General features: G+C 41.4%; 1 long non-coding RNA gene across 1 annotated transcript in view; it reads right to left on the bottom strand.

Moving 5' to 3' along the window:
- The window catches only part of LOC104693428, a 248,792-nt gene extending 227,829 nt beyond the window's left edge, over nt 1-20,963 (bottom strand). The window contains exons 1-4 of the long non-coding RNA XR_005602585.1: nt 20,397-20,963; nt 18,507-18,610; nt 17,118-17,337; nt 301-371 (exon numbers count right to left, since the gene is read on the bottom strand). This is a non-coding gene — a long non-coding RNA (uncharacterized LOC104693428). The remainder of the gene's footprint in view (nt 1-300; nt 372-17,117; nt 17,338-18,506; nt 18,611-20,396) is intronic.

Genomic DNA, 20,963 nt, shown 5'->3' with positions numbered 1-20,963 from the left:
GCAGATTCCAACCTCACTGCATACCGAAGCAACAAGACATTGTTATTTATAGTCCAGTAGCACACAGACCCAAATTTGGGATCACAGCCCAATGTGATTAGGTGCAATGTAAACACACAGGTAAACATCCCAAACCAAGAGGTCATATGTAAAATGATGACAAAAAACCAAAACAAAACAAAAATCAGGGGGAAAAAAAATAGCAAGCAGAAAAAGAAGAGCAAGCAAACCACAGAGCAGGAGAAGAAAAAAAGGAAAGAACAACTTGCATGGGGACTGACCTAACACAACTCAGCTCACCTCTTGCCTGTGGCTCGCTTTGGCAGTCATCAAGAAGAGGATGTGGCTTTGGATTAAGTAATCAGACAAGTCTGTGTAAAAATGGAAACAGAATAGGCTGGATTTTGTTATGCAAATATAAAGATATTAAGCACTCTTAAGTATCATAGTGTATTTCCCATCTCCCTGTTTCTGTGTACATACAGACTTGCATGTGTGCTCATGTGTGTCTCATAATAAAGTTAATCTTATTGCAGTATAAGTAAAACACTGAAAGAGGAGGTAACAATGCAGGGAAGCAGACATGTTGTATCAAAATCGAATGTGTCTGTGGGCTGGAGTCCAAAGCCAGCAATCCTGGTATATATTTTGGAAACTTTCAGTCTTGAAATTGAGTGAGCACACCCAGATACTACCTGAACTTTCACTTCACTGACTTCATATGAGGAAAGAGGGGCAGATGGAGATGAATTCTTATACCCAAACTAAAACTTCTTGCAGTAGTCTCTATAACTGTGTAGAGGTAAACTGTAACAGCAAGGAAAAGAGAAATACATAAAAGGCACAATGTTTTGTTCTGAAGCCTCAGCCACTCTTCAGGAAGGAGACGTATCACTTTATATAATACTTTACAAATCAGTGCTTCCTTCAAAACATGGGAGATCCTGCTTCAGTGCTGCCTTTGTGCCAGAAAAGTCTCTCTGAGTAAGGGCTCCTTCACTTCATAGCAGAGTTCCTAGGGCTGAAAGCTCAGCTCAGTGTCTGTGACTGGGTGCCCTTCCAGCCAGCCCCCTTCTCTGCCTGGTACTCAGCCCCCCTCAGCTAGGCCGGAGGATCCCATCTGTGCCAAAGGATTTCCCTGCATCTGGAGTAGCAGAATAAAAGCCAGTTTCAGACAGCTGAGAGCACGCAAGAGCATGTGAGGTAGTCCCATACTTTAGGAGATCATTTCAGCAACCCCTTAAAACAGGCCTGTGCCCAGTAAGGGTCACCCTTTAAGTCTTTAGTGTAAATTGCAGTGCATACTCTTCTTGTGTGTGCTTCAGCAGAATGCTGGGCTCACAACACCTGATCCGGCAGAACCAGGAGCAGGACAGTCCCTTCTGCTTATCTTTGCCTGCCCCAGATTTTGCAGGCTGCCCATTGCAACCTGCCAACACACAAGGGTGGCAACCTAGGGGTGACAGCTTTCCAACCTCTTCCTCAGGTACTTACATCAGCTGGCAGAAATTCTTCAGAGATGGCAAGAGGGCTAGATATTTAGAAGTGGTGTTTATTTTTCTGGAATAGCATATGCAGCCAGCTGCATGTTCTCTTCATCAAAAAATGTTGTGATCTGAATACCCTTAAGCCACTCTCCTGTGTCTCTTGTCCCTCTTGATCAACTTTAAAAAAAAAAAGAAAACACTCTGACACTTCATGGTGTGCTCTTACAAGCACGGTCTTGTTTGTAAGCGCATAGTGGGAGTATGGGATGGCTTTGAGAAGAGCTCTCTGTTCCAGCAAGTTTATATTTGAAGGTGAATGTAATGAATGGGATCAGCCTGTTTCTCACATGCAGCGCCTGAGCCTCAGGCTGAGACAGGCAGTGCAGGGAGGCAGATTTGTGTCCAGCTGTGCTCCAACACCACGGCTTTAAAGCCCTTCTCTCGGACTCTCTCTCGCTCCAGGTCATTGGTAAGAGAACCTGCATGTGAGGTTTTTCTTGTTTCCCATCTAAAATCTACTGACTGTAGCTGTGGCCACAGTCTGACTTAGGAAGAGAGCTATGCTGGCTTCACACACAAGGGACTACAAGTGAAAAAATATCAGCAATGCCAGAGTAGACAGGAACAGATGAGCTGAAGACTCATCATGCACCCAAACACCTGAGGGAAGCAAAGCCAGGCTCAGGCAGCTCCAAAGCCCTGCACTCTGCACTCCTGTCACCTCCCCTTGCAGCTGGGCTGCCTGGGCCCTACTGGTTTTCCACAGGGTGTGACAGAGGGACACCCCTCCACCCTGCACACTCCCCACCCACTGTGACAGCACCTCCTCACTCCTTTGTCTCACCCCAGTGCAGCTGTTGGATGGGACGGCAGTGTCCCCAGGAGATACCCTCAGACTGGCCAGGAAGTTCCAGGTGCAGAGGGGAATGGGAGCACCACATCTCTGAACAACTTCAATGAGCCATGATGGCTCAAAATTGCCATTTTAATTCTTGCCCAGCAAAGTAAAGCTTGCACAGAATACATTGCTGAAAATAACTCTTTTTTCCTCCACTCTTTCCAATATCTTTTTTTCTTCCAGTTTTGCTTGGTTTGGTTTTTTTTTTTAAACTGGTTTTAGTGTCCAGCAAGAACACTAGAGGAGCAGAGAAGGTGGGGATTTTTCTCACTGTTCAAGGGGACTGAGCAGCCCCAAACCTCTCAACTCCAGTTTTTCATTACTGCCCTGCCTTCCTCCTGGGGATCGACTCAGCAGCACTGTTTGGGTTATGTGCTGGATATAGACTTAGTTCTCCTCCATTCTGCTGTTCCTGCAACTCCATTAAATTTCCACTGGGTATTTGAAAACAACATTATATATGTATATACACACATACGCACAGACACATGAAACAGAGCTCTTTAAAAGAGTTTACATCCTGGGAGGAAGCCAGCATTGATTTCTTTAAATTCAAGTAACTCCTGACTTCTGAAGGAGTTCATGTGTCTGAGAAGCAGCAGTGGAAATTTGTCTTTCAGTGCTTCTGCTTATCATTTATCAAGGTTCTGGAGTACATTCACATCTTTGTAAGGGCCTGAAGAAGCTTCACTAAAGAGCCTTTTTCCCATTAGCAGATCTGTGAAATTGTCTGAGAGACTGACATATGGGACTACAGACAGATGTACCACATTCATTGGTCCTTGCTTCCCAGCTCCCCAGCTGCAGCACTCAGCTCCAATGCAGCATCACTGCTGCTAAAGCCTTGGCATTTTATCCAATTGCTCACTTGTCACAACGCAGAATGAGTCTATGAAGCACTAATATTTTTAAGCAAACACAGGAGCTCCCACGACTAAGGAGGGATCTGGCACAGATGAGACATGACAGTTTGGGTGATGGCCTGAGTGGTGAGAAGCTCAGGTAATGCACACACGTGAACCTGCAAACGTGCTGCTAATGTCCGAGGAAAAAAGGCTGCTGCCATAAATCACCTTGTCTGTGAAAATATTCTGAAATGACAGCATCAGCCTCTATATTTGAGAGATAAACTATCCAGTTCCTCTAGCCTCCCTCAAACTTTATCACAGGCACAAAGAAAAAGGAAAGATAACAAAAAGAAATCTATCTGAGAAGCCATTTATTTTTATCAGCCTGGACCTCTGGGACACAGTTCATGCAATTTCACCTCTGTACCATTCCCCTTCTTGGAGTCATCACACTTAGGCAGTAAAATGTCTAATTTTAGTAATTGTCAAAAAATTGGCAACTCCTGTATTTCTGAAAGAGTTGAATATGGTGTTGGACTAAGCCACAATCTGGCACCCAGGTCAGGTTGGGGTTTTTTTCAAGAATTGCTTAAAGGCAGCCCCCAGAGATGGAGCACAGATACATGACTTTAACTAACTAGCACTGGAAGAAATATATTCAAAATGCATGAGGTAGTTGACAAACTTCCAGGACAGAAATGTCCTTTGCTCTTTGCATTGAGAACAAAAAGGCAGGAACACAACAAGGACATTTATATACAGTGGGTGACTGAAAGGTTGGATTTACCTTTACTTGCTTCTACTACTGCCTTTAACTGTCAGAGTTTCAGAGGAGGTGGATCCTTGTCCTGTTTTCCCAAACATCTGGGGCTCATGACTAAGAACTCTGCATGCTGTGTTGAGCAGCAGGGTGGTTTTCAATGCTCAACACCAAAATCTTCCCAGGGCAACCTCTGGCCACCACTTCTGCTTCCACCTGTCAGGAAAGTACCAGCCCTGCAGAAACTTCTGCAAACAAACTCTCTCAAACAGCAGCAGCCACAAGTGAGCATATTATAAATGGTAAAGGAGCACTGAACAGTTCTTTTCTAACCAGAAAAAGGCTGCTGTCAAGTGATTTAATTTCCCTGCTAAATTGTATAGTAAAAAAGAAATTGCATGTAAAGACCACGTGACTGGGAACGAAAAGCCTCTCGTTGAAAGCTTTCATTTGCCCTTTATCACACTGTTTTGCTTCATATTCTATAAATAGCTCATGTGCACTGTTTTTCCTTTTGGCCTCATAACTATGAACTGGTTCCTCACTGGCTTTGCAGAGTCTGAAGAAAATCTCTGGAGAATGCTGTAAGCATATTTGATAGAAGCTCGCAAGTGGATTAATTTCAAAACAGGATTCAGTTGGCATATTTAAATATATATAATAATCAGAGCTGTTTGTAATAGATTCATCTCATTCTGCAGCAGAAATCAGGAATTGGAGTAGCTTGGCTTCTGCAATCTGATTTTAGTTACAGTTAGGCTGCAATTTATTTTTAGTAACAAACTGTTTCCCCGAGACAGATTTGGCTGCTCATTAGCATTGGGAGTCTTCTCTACAAAAAATATATTGTGGAATTTCCTTTTAGCTTTGACTAGGCCCACCCATTGAAACATAAACTCCATTCTGCAAAGACAGAGAAGATTTGATCATCCATCTTGTCACTGACAGATGATAAAGATTCTGAAAAATAAATTGTCCCTCTTCCCTAAATTTTTTACTTAGTATCATCACACAGTTTCCCCTTAAAAAGGCAGGGAAATCTGTTAATCTGCATTATGAGCTTAATGAAAAGCAGCATAATTGAAAAACTGTTGTAATGAAAGAGAGTAAAATACCAGTTGTGTTGGATTTGTGATTTTATACCACTCGACTACTTCATCAAAACATTGGCTAGGGGAATCCTCCACAGTGACTCCTCTAGATGGGTTAATTGGCAGGTTGGGATCCAAATCATTGCCTTCACCAACTGATCTTTCCAGAGTGAGTTTAATCTGCTTTGCTTCCCATTTCACCACTGGTGTCAGCCCACGCTTCTGCAGTAGCAGCCTGGTTTTACTTATTAATCAGCATTTTCCAAACCATTTTTTCTGCTACACCCATCCAGGTAACGTCCAGGCACACGGACTCCTAACACTCCGATTTCCAGCATCAGAAATGCCAGCTTTGGTCAGGCCAAGGGCTCCTTCAGCCTCCCTGCAGCAGGAGGAGAGCTTTTAGCCAGCCAAGGCCATGGTGTTTCACGGTTATGAACGCCTGTTCTCCAGATGTGCTTAGCTGGGCTTATTAAGGGTTACCCACAGCAAGCAGATTTACTTCAGCTCACCCCTGTGGATGATGAACATACCTCCCCTGCAGCACACCACACATCAGGAGATGGTGATCCTGACACAGAGCAACCTCTCAGAGTCACGGTCCTGCAAAGCACAGCTCCCTGCTGCACCCCACATCCTGGGGTGAAAGTAAACTTGCTGCTGCAAAATATTTGCTTTACTAAAGATGAACTCTACCGGGTGCTTAAAGGAGCAAATTCAAAAACTGGCAATGCCAGAGTTCAGATGTGCCAAATGGCAGGTTTGGTGCTCTGTGGGTTTGGGGATTTTTAATTCTTTAGATCCTTTAGCCACTATTAACGAGGTGTCATGTTAGAAATTTGGTTCATTTAAATTATTTTCAAAGTAGACAAGCTATTGGAATGGACTGCAATCTATGCCTGCCTAAAGCTTCAAGCATTACGATGCCCTGACAGTTCAAATGTTACACAGAACTTGTAAAATTCAAAGAACATTTCTTTTACCTTCTCTGAATTACCAAGGGATGTGGTATATTTCCATACAATTTTCGAGAAAAATAAATCTTTTCCCTAAGAACACTGTTTATTTTCATTATGTCAACTAGTATTTTCATACCTGATAACAAGAAATAAACCCCACTTTACTTCAAAAGTATGAATACAATCTTAGCAGTTAATTGTCATGGCATTACAAAAATACCACTGAAATGGGTATGAAAATTGCTCAGAGCAATTGGTAGAGCCTTTTCATTAGCCACGGAGTGCAACAACTCCAATTCATACATGTTTACACAGAGCTTTCACATATATGGCTATGCTTGATTTTGGAAATTATGTCAACTGGAAAAACATCATTTCCTGATGTAAAGGACACAGACTTCACAGATTTTTCACTGAAATCACAGCAGTTGATTCAAAATTCTTAACCTCTTCTTGTAACTAACCTTGACCGTTTGACCCTGAGAGGTTTCACAGATAATTGCCTCTTTGAGGGAGGGGTCTGAAAACGGTGGATTTCAAATAAAAACAGAGATCATTTTATGTTTGTCATTAGTGTACATGTAGGCAGCGGCAACCTTCTGCTTTGGATTTCCCTTGTTTCAGTTGCCTCCATCCCAAGTGCGCTGTTATTTGAGCAGGAATGTGGGTGCTTAGCGCGCCGGTGATGGTATCTGTACAGCACCACAAACGGCCCCGCATTCTTGGCATATTTGGTGGCCTGCATCAGCCCCGCTTGGAACAAAAGCTCTTGTTTTGGACACATCACTGCAGACTGTTGCCTGATCCAAACTGTCTGCTTCCTTCTGAACTTCTAAACAGAAACGACAGATCAGTTTGTAGTTTTTAACAGATCTAGCCTCAGAAAACATATCTGACACTGCCTTAATAGGAGCTGCCTTTTGCATCCAGGTTTGTTTTTAATTTACAGCACATTCTCCACCCAAAAGACAAAGACAATTTAGAATTAACTCTAGCTGTGTGAGGATTTTACTTGAAACAAAATTCAAATATGTGCAATGAACACACATGAAAGTGCTATTTGAAGGACCATTGCAAACGCTAATTAGGAAGCTGCATTCAGGACTGCACACAGCAGTTTCACTGGCATGTCTGGATATTCAGTATGGCCTCTCTGTGAAGAGCCCTAGCATCTCCTGCAAAGAAACAGCATCTCTGTCTCCCCATCCACAAGCTGCAGTGGGGTAAAGGTCAGCTCCCAGGATTCCTTGTCACAGGCAAAAGGGAACAAAAAGGTGAAAACCCCAGATGCAGGGCTGGCTACTTTCCCTACTTGCTAGGCAGACAGTTTTGGTAGGAATAGAGAGTAGCAGTTCTATTTTGAGCAGTAAATGAATAAATTTAATCCTCAACTATCAAGGCAAAGCATTCCTTCTCAGGAGAAAAAAACTCTTTGAAGAAATTGGATAGGGATATTGAAAGGACTTTTGGTCCGTCCCAGGTCCCAAAGTAAGAACAACTATCTCCATGTCCTTTCTGAGAGGTATTTCACTAACCTGCCCTTACCATCATCACATATTTCATAATCACCCAAGCAATCTTTTCCAGTACTTTCTATCCTTGATTTGGATAGTTGTTGTTTTGGGTTTTTTCCCTTTTTTTTAATGCCTTCTTTGAATCTCTTCTGCTGTAATTTAGTTTTATTAATTCCTGTTCCATCTTCTGCAGGCATACGACTCTCTGTAAGTATCATACTGCTCTTCTTTACAGCAGCCTTTTCTGTATTTGAAGACTTTTGTAATTTTTCTTGTCTTTTTTTCCCTACACAATCCAAATTGTTTCAGTCTGCCTTCTGGGTTTGTTTCCTAGTTGTTTGACCATTCCTACTTTGGAACCTCTCCAATCAGCCCACATCATTCTCAAATCTACCAATCATCTTGGGATGTCCTCTTGGGAAATTATTACCACATATGAAACCACGTTTTCCCAGCCAGGTTTTAAAATGACGTCTATTAAGCTGAGGGTTGTGTCTTTAGTGCACAGTTAACTTGAGTTATTTGCACTTGAGTTAATATGTCCCCAGTCAGCCTCACGTCAGAGTCCCAGGAACAGAGAAGTGAAAGGAATCACAGGAAATCATCTCATTCATATCCCACCTCTGAGGCACAATCAAGTACCATATATCTACACTCTTTTTGATATATTCCAGCAGCAAAGTCATCATGACCTCCCTGGGCCATCTTCACATGAGAAATCCTAAATCCCCATTTACCCCTTTCTAAATCCCCAAATACCCCTTTACCCACAAGTGCCTCAGTCAGTTGTGTGCCCACCTTACCACATAAAACCAGCAAAATTTGCCTTCAAGCATGTCAGGTGGGACGAAACATGACAAGGCATAGTAATACAGCCAGAAGGACCCTATTGATCTGCTTTACAAATGGAAAATACTTAGAAGCTAATGTAAATAGGAACAAGCTGCAAGAAATGTTCTATAACCTTAAATTAACTACCTAAGAGCATGGCACGCATCTTGCTGGTAGTTTTGCACTTCACTTAGCTCCTACAGTCATACAATCCTAGCAGCTTCAGTGGGAAGGAAAATGAAATCCTCCAATCCTTAGGGAAAAGTCACAGTTCATCTCTAGAAAGCATGAAGCTGCAAATCTGAAAAGACGCCAAAGTTGACAGTTAACTGCCACATACTACTGAAGTCTATTTTTCCGCCTTCTTCTTAAACTCTTTCTTCCATTCCCAGGCCAGACTCGAGTTTGGAAGTCAGTGAATGAATTCCACAAGTACTACAGTTTGTACTTTCCCCAACAGCTCAAAAGCAGAGGTATCAGATTTCACAGCCCTGTGAGGAAGCTGACACGGCTTCAAAGCACTTCTGAAACATCTCTCACTTTATCCTGAGGAGACAATGGCCTCTCCGCAGGGACCTGCAGCAGGCCTTCCCTCCAAGAGCTGATTGTGACACAGTCCCAGCTCCTGCAAAGTAACACCCACATATCGGGAATTTCGCGACCTTGTGCCAAGGCAGAACTCACTTGAAAAGTCTGAACCAAATCAAACAGCATTTGCCATCTCAACATTTTTTAAAGACGTCTTGGGCCTGTCATGACTCAAAAATGGGTTGTATTCAAGTCCTATGTTGGCTTCAATGTGCTAGTCCTGGTGGAAAGCAAGTGCTTTTGGCAAGTTCTTTTAGTTACCAAAAATAGTTCTGTACTACATTATCAAAACGACATAATCTTTAATTTTTCTCTTGACTGCAGTTAAATTTTAAAGAGACAAATGGATCAATTCCAGAATTTATAAAGACAGGTCTCATAAAACCTTCCTATCCTGAATTACTTCAGAGACAGCCATTTTTGAAAGACATAATTTTCTCCTTTCTCCTTTGGTATTAAGAAAAGTCAACTTTCCTAGTTCCCTGCATAGATAAAACATGCAGGATTTTGTATATTTTTGCCAATCCATTTACAATCAAAACCTTTCACTCCATCTCAGAAAAGGTTGCAAACATCAACTCCATAGAGGCAAGGGCATGCCAGAGAAATGGATTTTTACTAGGAATAGCAAAATGAAATAAGAAATAGGAATATAAAAAAAAATACAAATAGATACATAAAAGATAAATAGTTATAAATATATCAAGATCAGCAAAACTAAGTAAATACTGCACTGAGAATACCCTTCTAAGCTCCAGGTCAATGGAAAATTTTAATTTATAACTGTATCATGTGCAACAGAGCTGCTGCAATTCCAAACATGACAACTGGGTGATATATGGCATTTCCCATGTTCTTATATGTCCTAGTATTTCAGTTATTAAATGACAATCTGAGAAACAGTAACACAGAGACAACTGACAATAAAGCTGGTGAAAGGATTAGTCAAAATTTGTCAAAGTGTGATGGAAACTATGGGAAGAACAAAGCATGAGCTGCATTGGTGCTTAGAAAAAAACAAAACTCAAACCACTTGAGAATTTGAATCAAGGTCAAAATGAAACACTAGACACACTCATGAGGCAAGATGGCATATATTTGGATGATCCTCAATATAAAAGCTTTCTAAGGCAAAGGGAAAGGCCAGCTGAAAGCACAGCAGTCAAGTGCTCCATCATCCCTTCTCCCTCTTCAGAACCTACTGGAACAAACTCTGTACAGGCAAGAAACATTCCCAGCATTTCTGCTCAGCCATGAAATGCTAAAGAGCAAGGAGAAACAACTGCCAAGTTTCCAAGTTTTCCAGGAAAAAGAACTTACCCTGATTACTTAATCCCCTTTCATCCTGTTAATCTGGTGCTCTGCCTCTGCACTAGTTCAGTCCAGCCCCTGGGTGACAAACTGTACACAGGGCTTTGCTGCTGCACTGTCCTCACAGCACTGCCTCACCTGAGTGATCCATGGACAAAAATCAAGGGAAAAGACTTTTCAGCTAAATTTGCTGAAAAGCTGGCTCCATAAACCTGTGCTGGCTTTTCTCTGTGGGGATGGCAAGGTTTGAGTACTGAGGAATCAATCCTGTTGTTCCCATCCACAATTGACGTAACTGTATTACCAACTTCAGGTAGGTTATGGAAGTGTTGAATCTGCCTTTCAGAGCCTCAGCCCTTAAGCCACTTAAGAGGAATGAGCCGTTCTTAGGTGATGCTACTAAATTTGGGAATCTCACACCAATACTGAATGCTAAGCTGGTGAGCCCAACATCCAGTCCATCTCTTTCCACTTCCTTTCCAATAATGTCATCATGAAACCTTTATTTTTTTCTAACTTTCAATGCTGAATGATGCTAAGCTACCCAAACACTGTAAAGTCAAGAATCAGATGCATGTTCCTTGAGGCGGAACAGTCACAAAATTCAAAGGCAAAATGAAAGAAGAATGGTTGAAGATACAGTTTGTTTTCTCTAATGAGTCCTCAAAAACAGCAATGGGGGAAGCAAGATTTTAAAAAGTAATTATTTTGAGATAACATTTTAAAAGCAAAAAAGTAGAATTTGAAAACATAGCACATAATAAAGATCAGCCACAAGACATAGTACATGGCATAGTACACAACCCATGGCTGTGGTTTCGACTTATTTAAACTAAGTATGCTGTCTCTTTTCCAACGTAGGCTCTATGAGCCCATATATTGTTGAGTAAACTTTTTCCCATGAAACCATTCCCACTCCAGTTCAGAGATAGGCATTATGGTCAAGCCATGTTTCTAACAATAATGTTTGGTTTGGCAAGTTGTTGTGTGGTTATCTTGGCAAACAGATGCTTTAGCCTCTGCCATTTATTTAGTCCCAGTACATTCCAAATTATTTTGATGAAACTTCAAGTGTGATATGAAGGGAAAGTCATAGCTAGTAAATCACCTGGAAAGATCCATAAAGGACAGGTCTTGATGGCCTCGCTCTGCCAAAGAAACAACCCTGGGTTGCTGATCTGTTACAAATTGGAAATGCTTACAGTAAAAGCAGGGGTTCTTTTTATTGCAAGAAGTCAAGGAAATATATACAGCACAAAGAATAGTAATATGACCCTCCAGCAATGCTCACCCTAGAACAGAAGGTTCATAACTCTGAAGAGCAGTCAGCACTTAAGTTCATAAAGTTCTCACAGCATTCCCTCTCTCTCTCTTTGTAAATTGCTATTTATGTTCATCCACATGTATGTGCACAGACACACACTTTTAAATATGTGGATTATTAAATTAAAGGCAAGAGTTCACATCAAGCAGAAGGAGAAGAGAGTTGTTTTTTTATCAGCACTATCTCACTTCAACAGAACAAAACAGAAAAACCACTGCAAATGGCAATAAAATAAAAAGAAGACATTTAAGTCCTCAAATGATGCATGAGAGTTCATGCAAACATGCTTTCCTTGTGGTGTTCTTGATAGGTTTGCTGTTCTTTAACAGTGCTGGAACAATTGCAATGCTTTTCCTTCAAATACAACTTTTTTTTCAAATAATTTACAGTATTCGTAAATTATGTAAATCACTTTCTATAGACCTGAATACCTTAAGAAGTTAGTTTCAGAAGTAGCAGCAAATGGCTTGGTTCTCAGAAATGTGCCATAACCTCAGAGCCCAATGTAAAAGACAGCATCTGTCAGTGCCTTGCACTTGTGGAAATCAGGTCAAATCCAAAAGCTGCAAATAAAGATACTTTCTATGTCTGTCACATTTAAGTAATTTCCAATGATTTTACAAAAAAATCTCACTGCCCTTAAAAACAATAAATAGAAAAAACTCATAGTGCTTAGTTCCGATTTCTATTCACACAGTTCTTCCCCACAAATGTTCAGATTCACCTCTCCACCTTTAACCTGTCCTCAATAAGAAACACAGACATTAAATCCTGACTTTCCATCTTCCCCCAGCCCAAACATTGACTGCTCAGGAGTTAAGAATAGCAGCAGTAAGCTGATAGAAAACTGGGAAAAGGAGAACATTTGAAAATTAATGCTTGGATTCACAGCATTATCAGGGTAGGCTGACTGACAGCTAATCTTACATACATCTATAGGAAATTTCATTATTTAATTTCTTTCACGGCACATGGAACAGGAAGTATTACACAATGACTACAGTTAAATGTAAATATATGGCCTCTTAATTTCACAGACATTCTTCAGATATCATCTAAACAGGTAGGCAGATTTATATGTATTTGTCTTTCCCAGAATAGCCATCCCTCAAACCAAACAGCAATAGAAGAGGATTACCTAATTTCCTGAGCAGTCTGCTACAGCAGCAAGAACCACACACAGACCTCTCTCACATGGACAGAGCTTTCACCTGCAGGAAAGCAACTACAAACTTACCTTGGTCCAACAGAAACTGTTGAACTGTAGCCCATCTCACAGGGGTGGGCTATTGAGTCCTGGGTGAATATTCAACATCCTCTGAAACACAAACAGTTCAACATTTCCTCCAATGGATGAATGTCCAGCTTTAAATGCACCCCATAGGACATGTGCATCTGAACAGAAATGAAACCACACATTGAACCCCACACAAAACCATCACTTCCTGTAATTCACTAATGAATAAATACCTGCTAAATACAGATGTTAAGGCTGTTGTGGGATAAAAATAGAACTGAGTTTTCAAGAGCAGTTAGTGACTTTTAGTTAAGCTGCAGTCAGTGCTGTTGGAGCATTTACTGGTTTTACACATATACATTCATACACACAGACTTTCTCAGACAGTCACTCTGATGCTTTCCCCATTTCCTCTTTCCTTATCTTCTACAATTTCACCTAATTCTCTTTTTCCTTCTTTTTCTCTTGAATCAGAACACACCTACACCACAGTGTATTTAAGGGCCTTCAAGAAAGAAGAAACAAACACAGATAATTTGCACTACTCTCTGCACAGAGAAACAAACTGCTATGGGCACTGTCTTTTCCTTCCAGCACATCAGTTTTGTTCAACAAGCTGCACTCCAGCAAAGGACTAAAAAAAACCACATCTTAAAAACAAATTAATTAGCTTCCTACAAATCAAATTTTTCCTTTCTGTACTCCTAAAGCTTTTATCACGATTTCCTCTTTTACTCTTAACAATAAAATTGATTAAAGACAAATTACATTTCTGTAGGCATTTTGCTAAAGCTTTTGATAGAGTCCATTCCGGATGCATTATCCGATCTGATAGATCCTGCTTGGGAAGCTGCCACGGACTCCAGACAGCGTTTGAAGTGCAGTTATGCAATGGATGCCACAATGCCCGAGCAGGCAAATTATCGGGCCTTTACAAGGGAGCCTTTGGTAGATGAGCCATTCACACAGCTCCGACCTGGGCTCTGTGCACAGGAGCTGCAGCACTCCGGGCACGGCGCAGCTCAGGGTGTGCTCACAAGCTGCTGCACAGCGACCGCAGAAGTGGTCATTGGGAGTTAGTTCAAAACGCTTCACAAGAATGCTTTGATGCTATCCAGAACAGTGCTACTGGCCAGTAGCTAAACTATAATTATGCTGGCTGGATCAGAAAGTCAGGGTTGAGTTGCAAGAATTCCCTTCTTGGCTCACCCGTTCCAGACCTTGATCAAGGCCAATGTACTTTTGGGAAAGTTCAGATCCAGTGAAAATGTAAGCCTACAGCAGAAAACCTCCTGGGTTCAGTTTTTGTTTTAAAATCTAGGTCAAGTCATTCTCATAGCAGTGGCAGACTTTCCATGCAGGTGGGGATACTCTGTACACAAGAAGGTACTAACAAAGAAATGTTTCCAAAAATCTAACCGTGTTAGGAAAAAACCAAATTATCATCAATTTATTATAAGCTTTGTCTCTGGCCTGACTACCATCTGTGATGGGGATTTTGTTATGCAGTGAAACAAGAGCAAGATAGCTTTAAACAATTGCCTCGAGCACACAAGCCCTGTGTTTATTCCTAGGATCATATTCATAAATTATAAAACTGAAGGAGGACCACTTTGACTGTGTGGACTGCAGGAAATTACTTCGTCATGACGTGTTCTGACTGCTCTGCGACCAGCCTAATTCCCACTTGTTTTGTTCAGGTACATAACCACCGTGCACCCGAACAGTGGCACTGAACTCGATGTGTCAGGGATGAGTGATCAATAGCACTGAGATTTCCCACTAAGCTGGGCTGGGTGCAGCCACTGCCTGGGCCTGGCAGAGCTGTGGCATCGCCCTTGCAAACACTGGTGCTCCAGGGGCAGGGCCACGGGCAGGGGCAGGACAGCACTGACCGCTGCCTGAGCCCTCCTCTGTGGTCACTTCTGCTCAGCAGACTCCAGGTAAGGCCAGGCAGGACAGAACCATGTGATCAAGGTTAAATTCTGCATGCAAGCTCCACTTGGATCACACCATTTCCATGGGCAAAGATCGCAGTTGTGGACTTTGTTAGGCTTTTCCCAATCCTTGTCATCTGTTTTTACATCACTGCATCCCTCCATAACCACATGTCCAAGCTTGAGCCTAGCACCCAGCTTTCAGCTCCTTCAAATTCTGCTGGTGGGAGAGGGTGAGATCTATTCCCTGCTCTCTAAACTGGCTCTAAAACAGGGGATCAACAATAATTACAACCTCCAATGTGCTTATTTGCTGTGTGCCTCAGGACATTGGTTTATGGAAGCCTGTGCTCTCACACCAACCCCATTATCAGACAAAAATCTTGGCAGGGAATCATGAATTTTTCCCTTCACCGCCAAAGAATCCTTATGATATTGAACTTCCTTTAAGCAGCCTCATTTTAAGTCTCACCGTTTAAACAAAACACAATACAAAACAATACACTAATATCTTAGGGACTGCTTCATATGGTAGAGTTATGTTGTTAATTCAGACCCCTCTCAGAAATTAATGTGCTTTTTTCCTGTCTTGGGAAGTCAGGGTACCTTATTGTGTTTGTCTATTTGAGTTCACTCTGCCATACATTACCCTGATTAATTCTGGCAGTGACAAAGCTGGAGAAGTAATTTAAAATCATGATCATACAGAAGCATTGCATTTTCCTGCAGCAAAATCGGCACTCCTGTTTAACTCTCCTGACCTTTCATTTCCTGTGAAGGAGCACAGGAGGTAAAACCTGTTTCTGAAGACACTGCCTTAAGAGTTCTCACAAGCTTGTTTTTGAGTTATTTTCCCTCATAGCAAATGAAAATGCATTCAATATTACACCTAGAGAGACCACAGTACTGCAGTGAAACCAAACAGCTAACTACAGGTGGAATTAGACTAAAACACCAAGGCTATTCAACCAAGGACAGTCAATCTAAATTTATCATTGTCAACCTTAGAAAACAGAGAAGAAACCATGGAATGTAAATGTTAGGGATGAGAAATCTGACTTGCTTTCTGGGTAAAGTTTGCTTTGAATAAGTATGTGGAAATACTGAAAACAACAAAATATGCAAAGATGACAAAGGGAGAATTTAAGCACATTGGACTTGTAATTTGTTTCCTTTGAGTTTCACTTCTTGTTTCCTTCTCATTATAGCTACTGAAATATTTTTAGGGAATAGTTATAATATAATGACAGTTATCTATATCAATTGCAAGTCATAGATGGCTTAACTCCTCTTTTTAAGAATTAGCCTTAACTATTTTCAGACTAAGCACGTACTTCCTGTAACCTCCCAAAATAACATTTGGCAATCACTGGAGCTAGAAGAGCTGCTGCTTGCTGGAAAGTGGCACTTGCAATGTCTACACAAAGAAATATAAATTTACTAGACAGCACCTATCTGAATGTCTGTTATGATATAATCAGTCATTGATTCTTCTGACAAGCTTCTGAAAGTCACTTCTACTCTGCACACACACAAACCTAATAAGCAACAAAAGAACCTCAAGAAAACAAAGAAAAAACACCTCAAAAAGCCATTAAATTCTTACAGGTTTGAGCACAGCTCTTCTCAAAAAAATCTCATCTATTGGGCATCAATTTATAGTACCGTTATATATGCCAAAAATCCTGCTTAAATAACAAGGCTGTTAAGCAAATGGACTGACAAACCCACATCACAGTTATGACATTATTTGCTTAGCAAGGATATGTGATTATTTTACAGTGATGGAAGCTTCATTAGGAAACACTTCCACTGCACAGCCAGACAGCAAGGTGTGTAACACATACTGTGGGAAAGAGACTCTGATCTGCACACCAAGTACATTTGGGATCCCATCAAAAAGAAAGTCACATGTTCTCTGGGGCGCTGGTCTTCTGGTTTCTTGTTTCTCTTATTCTAAAACCAGGACAAGTTTAGTAGGATGCTATCTCACACTGGAAAGTTCTGCCTTTTGAGTAATGTTATTACCTGTGTAACCATGTTCTAAATTGTGTTTATTTAATGATGTTTAAAAAAAACCCTAAACAAACAGTGAATTCACTTTTTATTTCAAGTGAAATCATTCCACGTATCTAGTCAGGAACAAAATTACTCAAGCAGGTAAAACCCTCCCAGTATTCTATCAGGCCTTCATTTCCAGCTGAAGATACCAGAGAAGACAAAATCTTTTGAAACCAAAATAATTATTTTATGTGGAAAAATAATCTTATTTCCCCCTCTTTTACCCTCCCCCCTCCCCACCCAAATTTATGCTATAAGCCCATTTACTCACAGTAAAACTGAAGAGGCTGTCGTTTCAGGACTCATTGCCTACTACGGCAATTTCAAGTTAAGGATTTCACACTTTCCCCTGTTCTTGGGTCATTTAAGTCCAAGTCAGTTCTGCTCACAGGATGTCTCCAGAAAGTTCTGCTGGTTTGTTGTTTCACTAAGGCAGCACTGTCCCCAAAGTCAGCATATGGCAGTCAAAGAACATTCAGGTGCTAAAAGTGCTTCACAGAAAAGAGGAAAGCAAAGGAAAAGTTCAGAAAGGCACGAGGAGCTCAACGGTAAGGTGAAGAGGTGAGGAGCTCAACAATAAGTTCCCTCCTTGAAGCATCCAAGGGAAGAGGTAGTAGGAGGAAGAAAACTTGCTGACTGTGACAATAAAGGAGACTTCTGTTTTGACAGGGAGAAGAGCATCATATCTTCAAGGAAGCTTTGAAGATTGCATTTCATAGAGCTCCAGTGCTCACAATGAGACTGCTGGAATAACAAACACAGGCTCCCCAAAGCACTTTTATGTCTGTAGAGCCATTTTTAATTTAAGGATGCACTTGCTCTAAGTTTCTGTGTTTTGTTTATAGGCTTTGTTTAGTAGAGATCACTTTGATGAACCTTTAGCGGGCATTGAACTGGTCTTCCTTAATAGCAGCAGCCTCCTGAGTCAGGGATGAGTGTGACTTCCACTAATAGATTACAAAGAAGGGGTTTGAGAACTGCAGACCGGGCTTGAACTGCTTATCTTCTGGTGAGAACACCTTAGCTAACTGTGCAACAGTTAGAAAGAAACTCAGGAGTGGAAGGGAGTGAACACAAAACAAAACTTTCCAGCGAGTTTTCTGACTGGTCGAGATGGCATTGAAAAGAATAGGGGAAGCACTGAGGTGGACACTGAAATCTGGGGGACAAAAAGGCCTGGACAGTACTACTGCTCTGCAAGAACACAGTTTACCTAGCTTCCTTACCAGCACTTGTTACCCAACACTACAGGAGTTAAGTACTTCTTACTCATTACTTAATCCTCTTAACACCTTGATGAAGGTAAAAATCAGTTTTGTTTTGCATACACAAAACAAATGCAATAATACCAAATGATTTATTCACATTCATATAATGCTTTGGAAGAGGCAAAACTAAACAGCTCGCTCACGTCTCATTGTTAGCTCTAATTTTAAAAATAACACAGCAGGCAGAAGTCTCTTGATCTTTCACATCCATGTGTCATGTTCACGCCCTTCTCCTTATCTTTCACCTCAGATGACAACCCTCAGGACTACCCACATGACTGGGAGACTGGTGATGAGCCAACAGATTACCAGGCCACTTCACACAGCCTAACAGGGAATAAATCCAGGCAAATTGCCTCCTGGCAGATTTAGGAAACAGAATTTCAGTTTACCTTTCCCTGATCCCGCTGAGGTGGCACCGACGTGTGGCTGAACGAGACGGACGCTCTCCACCAGCGGGCTGTGTTCCCACAGTCATGGGCACGCTGTGAAGAGGCTGAAATTAATGCAAAACATGCTACTAATAAGGGCAGGCTGTCAGAACGAGCCACATCACTGCCAGGTAGCTGAGGAAAGCCAGACCTTGTGGGAAAAGGGCGGCTGGGCAGGACGGCAGTGACTGCTGAGGAGGGCCAAGCACCCAGAGCCAGTGCACAGGCCTTGCGGCTGCCTGGGAGGAACGATAACCAAACCCACTTACTGAAACCACAGGAGTGCCTGAAGACACCAATTTAGTGAGAAGACAACAGTTTTTCTCTGAAGTTAGTCACTTAAAGGACAAATAATGACTTTTTGGCCCTGCATGGGCTCAAATGCATATTTTGGACTGAGACCACAACCACAGGAACTGGAATTTACCTTATTTCCATCAGCCTTTTAAAAACAAAGCCAACCTGGCCTTGACTTCAAAAGATACAGCCTGAGGAAGAAACAGTGACACATTTGCCTTGCACCCAACCCAGTTCAGCTGACTGTAGAATCAGGATGCGCCAGAAATTCGGGGTTTGTTTTGCTCTCAAACTCCTGCCTTCATCAAATTTCCAAACAGTTTAAAGAAAAATGAACTGCTGTTTTAAATTCACAAGCTGAAGGTGAAACAGTAAATTGATAGATAGTAAAGATTATCATTTCTTCTTTCAGTTCATCTTCAAAAAGGTGGAAAAACAAAGCACTACCACTGCAATGACGAAACCAAGCAGGACAGTAGCCATGTCCACAATAACCCGAGGAGAAAACCCCTGACCTTTCAGCTTTATTGTACTTTATTGACAGTAAATAATTCACAACAAACCTGACATTTTATTCCATCTAACTAATAGTTGGTTATTACAATTAAAAAAAAAAAAAACAAACAAACAAGATGAGGAGAGACAAGAGCTCTCATTCCCAGTCCAAGAGGGGGCCCTGGGAAAAGCCCCATGTGCAGCAGGAGGGACTTTCTCCCTGCTGACATTTCAGGAGGGTTCAGCCATGACATCCAACAGCCAAATGGTGCCAGACTGATTCTTAAATCAAAAAAAAAAGAAGTGTAAAAGAAAGGCACAGATTGTGACAGCCATATAAAATATAATGCAATGCCACAAGCCTTTGGATGGACAGACAGGAGCAGAGCTGTAAGGCACAACTTTTCCTCTTCAAAAATTACTGGTAAAAATATCAAAGACATTATCTGGTGGTTTTTATCAATTCTGTACCAGCATTGCTGCTTTAATGGTTTTTCCTTGCAAGATTCTTTCCCCTACAAACACTGTAAGCAAGTTCTCCAGTCAGGTCATTTTCCTCTAAATAACCAGCCCTTCAATTTCTATAGACAGAAGTAGTGTCCAAGACTGGCTGAAAAAGCAGAACCATTTTATCAAGCCATGACAACACCATAGCTTGACTTCACACTGTTCTGATTCAATACAGTTTATCTGCCGACAGACTTTGATTTCTAGGAGAGGTATTCAACATCTGCAGAAGGCAGATTGGTTTTGTTTTATTTTCTTGGTGTCCATCTCCAAATAAAATTGTAAAGTATCGTAATGAGTTTTGGGGATTCCACCAAGCAAAGCCTTTCCATAGGTTGTGGAGTGTTAGGGGGATTTCCCAGCAGTTACTTTTCCATGCCCCTTCAGTAACATGAAGTTCCAATTTTCAAACCATCTGCCAATTCAGATCAGGAATCCAGAGTGGCACAGAACCTTTTACCAAAAAACATGTCCCCAGCAAACTTCACAGAGCACAAACTGTTTGAGTTTTCCCTCCATCCTTCCCTTTTGAGGCCTTGCACCCAGCCTTACCCTGTCTTACATCAGACATGCAGAGTTCTTGGGCTGTTTTCTGTGACATCCAAGCCTGGCCACTGCAGGCACACATTAACATTCCATTATCCTGTTACTGCTATTCCAAACGTAGAACCAAAGCTTCCAACCTGAAAATATTTAAATACAGAAGTCACCATAACACCATGAGAAAAGCATGACGGCTTTCTCAAGTAATCATTGACTGGCCTCCACCTTTTACATATAAATGTTCTTTCAACACACATCTTGAAATCACAGATTCCTCATTTTATCTTTTTTGAGAATAGTATCACCTTAAAGATACAAAGACAAAGTAGAAGTTTTTCTACAAACTGAAAGTCCTAAACTTTTTCCCACGTTCACTTTTTTCTTTAATGGGCATCTGCTAAGTTCACAAACAACTTGTTTACAGTATCTTCAAAGTCATACCTCAGTGGAAATACTGGTAGGCAGAAAAAGACATGGTGAACTGGACAAGGGTGAATACTGTCACTTTACAGTATTTACACTTAACTGTCGCCAATGAACTAGCCTCAAAGTTTGCAGGCTGAAAAAATCAGACAA

Source organism: Corvus cornix, chromosome 9 (genome assembly GCF_000738735.6).
Source record: "Corvus cornix cornix isolate S_Up_H32 chromosome 9, ASM73873v5, whole genome shotgun sequence".
In the NCBI taxonomy this organism is placed as follows: domain Eukaryota; kingdom Metazoa; phylum Chordata; class Aves; order Passeriformes; family Corvidae; genus Corvus; species Corvus cornix.
Note: the sequence above shows the minus strand (reverse complement) of the source record. Positions and strands in the feature narration are given on the sequence as shown.